Source organism: Colletes latitarsis, chromosome 12 (assembly GCF_051014445.1).
Source record: "Colletes latitarsis isolate SP2378_abdomen chromosome 12, iyColLati1, whole genome shotgun sequence".
Classification (NCBI taxonomy): domain Eukaryota; kingdom Metazoa; phylum Arthropoda; class Insecta; order Hymenoptera; family Colletidae; genus Colletes; species Colletes latitarsis.
Window position 1 is genome coordinate 17,402,423 of NC_135145.1, and position 7,818 is coordinate 17,410,240.

A 7,818-nucleotide genomic window follows, 5' to 3' on the forward strand; every position below is an offset into this window, starting at 1 on the left:
AATAATTGTAATTGACCTCCGCAACCGAAAATAATTTTTTCAGAACGATTTGAAATTTTTCAATTACGTCGAAAAATTTGTCCATATATTCGAATTTTTTTCTCAAAAGTGGGTAGGATTTCGGGGGTATGTCTATTCACCAAAAATGATTGTAATTAACCCCCTTAGCTAAAAATAATTTTTTTAGAATCATTTGTAATTTTTTTTTTTCGCCGAAAAATTTAGGCACCTACCCTATCGATTTTCCTTAAAAATTCGTTTTTGATTTTTAATAATTTCGTTTGACGTCCTACAGAAAAGTTGTTTAATACTTTTTTGTAGGTACCTATGGGCTCTACTTCAGAAAAAAGTTTCATTGAAATATATTCACTATTGTAGAAATTATGGTCATTTGAAAATTGGACCATTTTTATGGGGTTTTTCTAATATTACGGGGTCAAGGAACAACCTTTCGAATATTTTTATAATTGCTACATATTCTACCCTAAAATACGCGGCGTTTGGCTTTTTGAACATTAAAATCGTCCAATCCATTCAGAAGTTATGGTGTTTTAAAGATTCGCATGAAATTTACAGGAAGCATTTTTGGCCTGAAATTATATTTTCGGTAAAGAATTTTTTTCTCCAAAATGGTTAGGATTTCGAGGGTATGTCTATTGACCAAAAATGATTATAGTTAGTCCCTGCATTCAAAAATAATTTTTTTAGAACGATTTGAAATTTTTTAATTTTGTCGAAAAATTTCACACCTTCTCAAATTTTTTTCCCTAAAGTGTGTAGGATTTCGGGGGTATGTGTAATGACCAATAATGCTTGAATTGACCCCTATAATTAAGTATAATTTTTTTAGAATGATTTGAAAATTTTTTTTTTCCGTCGATAAATTTCACAACTTCTTGAATTTTTTTCTAGAATGTGGGTAAAATTTCGAGGGTATGTCTATTCACCAAAAGGGATTGTAATTGACCCTCGCAACCGAAAATAATTTTTCCAGAACGATTTGAAATTTTCGAATTTAATTGTTAATAACTGTTTAACGAAGCCTCCATCAACAAATTGGTATTCTTGATTTTCGTCTTATTTTGGCCTCTAGAATCCCCCATTCAAATTTTTTCCCAGGGGTGGCCGAACACCCTGTATGTATCGTCCTTCCGCGAGAATAAGGCACAGCGTATTTACATCCCCACTCTTGGTGCAGTCCGCTGATTGGCTGTCACCGATCTTCGTCACCGTTCTCGACCAGTGCCTGTAAGTCAGCGGACTGTAACAGGAGTGGGAATGTAAACACGCTGTGCCTTCTTCTCGTGGAAGAATGGTACATTGTTATGTGGGGTACGAGCGAGAGAAAGGGAAAGCAATTGCACGAGGAGCTCCTAGACCGGAGAGCACTGTTATAGAGAAACGTATAGCTCAATATTGTATTCTCAGATCCTAGGTACAGGTAGTATAGGGCTCACAAAAAGACATTACCTCTAAACGAACGAAATATCCGAATTAGTTCTACCGAGTTTTAGAACGTACATACATAACAAATAACAACTGCCTATTTTTTAGACCATTTATCAACGTACACGAATACATTACAATACTATAGAATCAATTCCTACGAGAAAACGAGATTTATAAAGCAATGTTCATAGATGACGTGAAAAAAAAATATCACCGGTGTTAATTATCGCACGAACCGTAATACATGAGACCTGATCAGCATTTCGATAATAAAATAAAAATTTTGCAAATAAAATATTAATTGCTATCATCTTCTCATGTATTCAACGTTTTATATGATGTTTATGACTTGTTCCTTTGTATGGCAATGTATGATTCAATAAAAATATCTAAACTGTTGTTAGTAACGTCTATCATTTGACACCATGTCCACACGAGTATATAGAAAATAGGATTTTAAATTTGTTTCACTTTTCAACGATAAAGGTACAATTTTCTTTCGTATTAAAATTAATATTTTATTGTTGCGTTTTGATAAGAAATAGAAACGAAAAGTTTCTTCGTTAATTCTTTCTGATTGTTTTTAAACAAAAAAGTTTTTTTAAAAAAAATGTGTACAGACGGAGAATTAAAAATTATTACGGGCACTTACCAGTTGTAAGCCTGAAACTGATCTGGCATAGTGTCACACTCTCACACTATTAGTGTGAAAAAGTGTGGCCAGATCTGGCATAATTGAGTGCATCGACGTCGACATTAGTAACGACGAATTTCCTTAGCGTCTAACGGAGTGGTGGGGATAGCAGGCATATACTACCGCACGAGCCACGTGTACGTGAGCTCGGCACTTCGGACAACTTCGGGAAATCGACAAAGAACGCGAGTGTGAGCCTTTCCTTCTCGCTCTTGTAACAGCTGAAATACGACCTCGCGATAATCGACATACGATTCCAAGTCTCGACTGTCCCAGCATTTTTACTTTTCGATCTATGTAAGGTATAAGTACCATAATGAAAGAAAAATTTCGAAATTTTTTTTTAGCGGAAATACACGTTTTAAGACCCCCTGATCATATTGTGACTATTAAAAAAAAGAGATTTTTTTTTCCTCGAAAAATTTAGGCACCTTTCTGAATTTTTTCCTCGAAAATGCGTAGGATTTTGGGGGTAGGTCTATTCACCAAAAGTTATTGTAATTGACCCCCGCAACCAAAAATAATTTTTCCAGAACGATTTGAAATTTTTTAATTTTGTCGAAAAATTTCTCGAGTTTTTCTCGAATTTTTTTCTCGAAAGTGGGTAGAATTTCGTGGGTATGTGTATTCACCAAAAATGATTGAAATTGACCCTTGCAATTGAAAATAATTTTTCCAGAGTGATTTGAAACTTTTCAATTTCGCCAACAGGCACCCCCTGTCGATTTTTCTTGAAAATTCGTTTTTGATTTTTAGTGATTTTGTTTGACACCCAACAGAAAAGTTGTCTAATACATTTTTGTAGGTACCTGTGAGCTCTACTTTAGAAAAAAATTTGAATCAAATCCATTCACTATTGTAAGAGTTATGGCCGTTTGAGAATTGGTCCATTTTTAGGGGGGGTTTTCTGACTTTATGGAGTCAAGGGACAACTTTTTGAATATTTTTAGAATTTCTACATATTCTTCGTCAAAATACGCGTTGTTTGCCGTAAATAAAATAAAATAAGTAAGTAAAATAAATAAGTAAAATTTATTAAAATGGAAAACCACTCTTAACCGGTACTATGCGCAATGTAATATTTAACAAATATTTATTACAAAAATTATAAATTTATTACAAATATTTTCTAAAGATATGATCTAAATAGGAAAATTAATTGCTACAGAAATAGATTAATACTGACTTTTCCAGCTATGTTTTTCAATAACCGTATCAATTTGTTACACAGAATCAAATGTTATATATACAGGGTGTTCAGCCACCCCTGGGAAAAATTTTAATGTGAGATTAGAGAGATCAAAATAAAACGAAAATCAATAATATCAATTTCTTGACTGAGGCTTCGTTAAAAAGTTATTAAAAAATTAAATTAAAAAATTTCAAATCATTCGAAAAAAATTATTTTTGGTTGCGGGGGTCAATTACAATAATTTTTGGTGAATACACATAACTGTGAAATCCTACGCATTTTCGAGAAAAACATTCAGAAAGGAGGTCAAATTTTTCGGCGAAATTAAAAAATTTCAAATCGTTCTATAAAAATTATTTTTGGTTGCAGGGGTCAATTACAATCATTTTTTATGAACAGACCTATCCCCGAAATTCAAGAAAAAAATTCCTGACCGAAAATCTAATTTGAGGCCAAAAATGCACCACCGAAAGGGTCTAGCCGAATAAGCATGGTAAAAGTGCCCCCAAACCAAATTGAACGGGGTTAATACCACTCGATAGGTGGTTCGAAGAAACCCCTTTTCCCAAAGTTTCAATCCGGTATCTCTACTACAGGGGTAGTTACGGGGTGAAAATCATTTTTTGGTTTATCCTTAATATCTCCCGTTCTACTCAATTAAAGATTATGAAAAAAATCATGGTTATTCTATCGATTGATGTACATGTTTGAGAATTTTTTCAGAATTTTTGGATGCAAATTCGATTTTTAAAAAATTCGAAAATATTTTAACCATCGATTTTTTGTCGAAGTTATCAAGTGACCACATTTGTTTTTATACAGTATAAAGCTCTCAAAAGAATTAGTAATCCCTAATTTTTTCAGATTTTTCGAAGGGGTGGAACGTAGTCAAAAAAATAAAAAATGATTAAAAAATAGTGAAAAAGCTTTATATTGTCTTAATTACTTACGTGACCATGCTCATATTTTTACAGCTATAGCGTAACATTATGACTATTAATGCGTAATTTTTTCAAATTTTTTGGAAAAGTGCATTATTGTTAAATAAATATGAATTCATATTTCCTACTTCTTCATACCAAAAATGGCCGCACATGCTTTTAAAATAGATACAATTAAAATATATTTGTTTACATACTTTGTTAACTGGTCGCTAGATGTAATTTCAAATATGTACGTGTGATACTGGACTCCTGTTGATCAGAACCACTACGACGCGGCACGGCAGGACGCAGCGCCGCGCGGCGCGATGCGCTGATCATTTCGGTACAGCATCCTTGTGTATATAATATATAAAATTAATATTATAATATATATTATATACATGAAGTTTTTTAAATATTCCTTAAATATTTTTGCTTTAATTAAAATAAATGATCTAAACAAGGTTTACCTGCTATTATTATTAACCGATTTACTCGAGTTCCCAGAAATGACCGAACAAGATCTAAAAATATTTTTTACAGGATCGTATCAATTTTCCCAAGCAATATCCTATCTTGCCGAAATAATGAATGAACAAAATGAAATAAACCTCAGTTATCTAAAACAAAATGATAATATAGTTCAGTTCAAAGTGCAATCACGACATATTAATAAAAAACTGTACAAGTGCTACATAGACTATACATCAAATTCAACGGGCTACTCGGGAATTAGACCATATTTCTGTGAATAGTGGTAACAGGACAATTGGATGCTGCTCCCATATAGCTGCGATAATTTATTATCTATCGCATGCCAGATACACTTCAAAAATAATAAAACCTGCAGAAATACTGAGTAAATTACTTGAAAGTGAAATAGTAAATCCTGTAATAAATGATGACAGCGATGAAGATTGAAGAACAAACCGAGTTATTAATGCTGGCAATAAAAATAGTAGCAGATAAACCTTGTTTAGATCATTTATTTTAATTAAAGCAAAAATATTTAAGGAATATTTAAAAAACTTCATGTATATAATATATATTATAATATTAATTTTATATATTATATACACAAGGATGCTGTACCGAAATGATCAGCGCATCGCGCCGCGCGGCGCTGCGTCCTGCCGTGCCGCGTCGTAGTGGTTCTGATCAACAGGAGTCCAGTATCACACGTACATATTTGAAATTACATCTAGCGACCAGTTAACAAAGTATGTAAACAAATATATTTTAATTGTATCTATTTTAAAAGCATGTGCGGCCATTTTTGGTATGAAGAAGTAGGAAATATGAATTCATATTTATTTAACAATAATGCACTTTTCCAAAAAATCTGAAAAAATTACGCATTAATAGTCATAATGTTACGCTATAGCTGTAAAAATATGAGCATGGTCACGTAAGTAATTAAGACAATATAAAGCTTTTTCACTATTTTTTAATCATTTTTTATTTTTTTGACTACGTTCCACCCCTTCGAAAAATCTGAAAAAATTAGGGATTACTAATTCTTTTGAGAGCTTTATACTGTATAAAAACAAATGTGGTCACTTGATAACTTCGACAAAAAATCGATGGTTAAAATATTTTCGAATTTTTTAAAAATCGAATTTGCATCCAAAAATTCTGAAAAAATTCTCAAACATGTACATCAATCGATAGAATAACCATGATTATTTTCATAATCTTTAATTGAGTAGAACGGGAGATATTAAGGATAAACCAAAAAATGATTTTCACCCCGTAACTACCCCTGTAGTAGAGATACCGGATTGAAACTTTGGGAAAAGGGGTTTCTTCGAACCACCTATCGAGTGGTATTAACCCCGTTCAATTTGGTTTGGGGGCACTTTTACCATGCTTATTCGGCTAGACCCTTTCATGCGAATCTTTAAAATGTCATAACTTCTGAACGGATTGGGGGATTTTAATGTTCCAAAGGGCAAACAACGCGTATTTTGGTGAAGAATATGTAGAAATTCTAAAAATATTCAAAAAGTTGGCCCATGACTCCATAAAGTTAGAAAAACCACATAAAAATGGACCAATTTTCAAACGGCCATAACTCTTATAATAGTGAATGGATTTGATTCAAATTTTTTTCTAAAGTAGAGCTCACAGATACCTACAAAAATGTATTAGACAACTTTTCTGTAGGGCGTTAAACAAAAATCAAAAACGAATTTTTAAGAAAAATCGACAAGGGGTTAGGTGCCTTTTTTCGATGAAAAACAAAATTTTCAAATCGATTTGGAAAAATTATTTTTAATTGTGGGGGTCCATTACAATCATTTTTGGTCCATAGACATACCCCCGAAATCCCACACACTTCCAAAAAAAAAATTCGAGTATGTGGTGCGAAAAAAAATTTCTTCAAATCGTTTTTGAAAAATTATTTTCAGTTGCGGGTGTCAATTATAATCAGTTTTGGTCATTACACATACCTCTGAAATCCTACGCATTTTCGAGAAAAAAATTCCTGACCTAAAATCTAATTTCAGGCCAGAAATACACCCTCGAAATTTCATGCAAATCTTTGAAATGTCATATCTTCTGAACGAATTGAAGGATTCTAATGTTTCGAAAGACAAATAACGTGTATTTTAGTGAACAATATTTAGAAATTCTAACAATATTGAAAAAGCTGTCCTATGACTCCATAAAGTTAAAAAAACCACATAAAAATGGTCCAATTTTCAAACGGCCATAACTCATACAATAGTGAATATATTTCAATGAAACTTTTTCCTGAAGTAGAGCTCAGGGATACTTATAAAAAAATATTAGACAACTTTTCTGTAGGGCGTCAAACAAAATTACTAAAAATCAAAAACGAATTTTCAAGAAAAATCGACAGAGGGTGCCTAAATTTTTCAGCGAAATTGAAAAGTTTCAAATCACTCTGGAAAAATTATTTTCAATTGCAAGGGTCAATTTCAATCATTTTTGGTGAATACACATACCCACGAAATTCTACCCACTTTCGAGAAAAAAATTCGAGAAAAACTCGAGAAATTTTTCGACAAAATTAAAAAATTTCAAATCGTTCTGGAAAAATTATTTTTGGTTGCGGGGGTCAATTACAATAACTTTTGGTGAATAGACCTACCCCCAAAATCCTACGCATTTTCGAGGAAAAAATTCAGAAATGTGCCTAAATTTTTCGACGAAAAAAAAAATTCTTCTTTTTAATATTCACAATATAATCAGGGGGTCTTAAAACATGTATTTCCGCTAAAAAAAAATTTCGAAATTTTTCTTTCATTATGGTACTTATACCTTACATAGATCGAAAAGTAAAAATGCTGGGACAGTCGAGACTTGGAATCGTATGTCGATTATCGCGAGGTCGTATTTCAGCTGTTACAAGAGCGAGAAGGAAAGACTCACACTCGCGTTCTTTGTCGATTTCCCGAAGTTGTCCGAAGTGCCGAGCTCACGTACACGTGGCTCGTGCGGTATATATGCCTGCTATCCCCACCACTCCGTTAGACGCTAAGGAAGTTCGTCGTTACTAATGTCGACGTCGATGCACTCAATTATGCCAGATC